The 817-nt window shown below is 45.8% G+C and overlaps 1 non-coding gene across 1 annotated transcript; it reads left to right on the top strand.

Annotated features, from left to right (window-relative positions):
* The first annotated feature begins 331 nt into the window (after positions 1–331).
* On the top strand, positions 332–419 carry trnap-agg (transfer RNA proline (anticodon AGG)). Its single transcript is given in 2 exon segments — positions 332–367; positions 384–419. It is a non-coding gene; the product is annotated as a tRNA-Pro (tRNA).
* The last annotated feature ends 398 nt before the right edge of the window (positions 420–817 follow it).

Raw genomic sequence — 817 nt, 5'->3', positions numbered from 1 at the left:
TAAATAGGAGATAAGGTGACTGAGAAGTTCAGGCAATGGACTGCTGATCCAGTCTGCCCTCAACTTCGTCGTTATTGTGTTAAACCGTTTCCACTCGGTTTTTTTCCGTAATCACATTTAACCTCATTGCCAAATTCACCTTTTACTGACAAGAATGCAGCTCGTTGGTGAAGTAATGTCTCAAAGAATAATCTATTCATCAAATGGAAAACATTAGCAGGACGACGGAGAGGGGGACTCATGAGATAGGTCTCTGAGAGTCAGCACAGGCACGATGGGCCGAATAGCAAACGAAGGTCAGAATCTGAGAGCTAGATCCTTTACTGTCGGCGGCTCGTTGGTCTAGGGGTATGATTCTCGCTTAGGGGTTTTAATAATTGAAATGCGAGAGGGCCCGGGTTCAAATCCCGGACGAGCCCTGACAACTTTTAGTCAAAAAAACACTTCTCAGCCGGTCGACATGTTTCAAATTAAAACGTTTGATTGCGCGCCGTTGTTCACACAGCGTCCAAAAATCCTGGAGATTCCCAGGAGCAAAGTGAAACTCACCGAACTGAGTAACGTTCATGCATCTCAGATGTACTCGGCTCAGTGTCTCATTGGACAACCTAAACCCGTGTTTGATTCTGGCCAATTCTTGATCAGTCCATCTTCCGTTCTGCACTCATGAGCTCACCTCCATTGCGATATGGATACATTCACCGTCAATCTCAACTTCAAAGTGAAACAGACTCTGCCCTTAATATGAGTGCGTCCTGTTTCTCCAGCGCTGAAAAGATGGGAGAAGCTGGCTTTGGATTTATTCCCTTGGCTGTCG

Source organism: Pristiophorus japonicus, unplaced genomic scaffold (assembly GCF_044704955.1).
Source record: "Pristiophorus japonicus isolate sPriJap1 unplaced genomic scaffold, sPriJap1.hap1 HAP1_SCAFFOLD_115, whole genome shotgun sequence".
NCBI classification, from domain to species: Eukaryota; Metazoa; Chordata; class Chondrichthyes; family Pristiophoridae; genus Pristiophorus; species Pristiophorus japonicus.
Note: the sequence above shows the minus strand (reverse complement) of the source record. Positions and strands in the feature narration are given on the sequence as shown.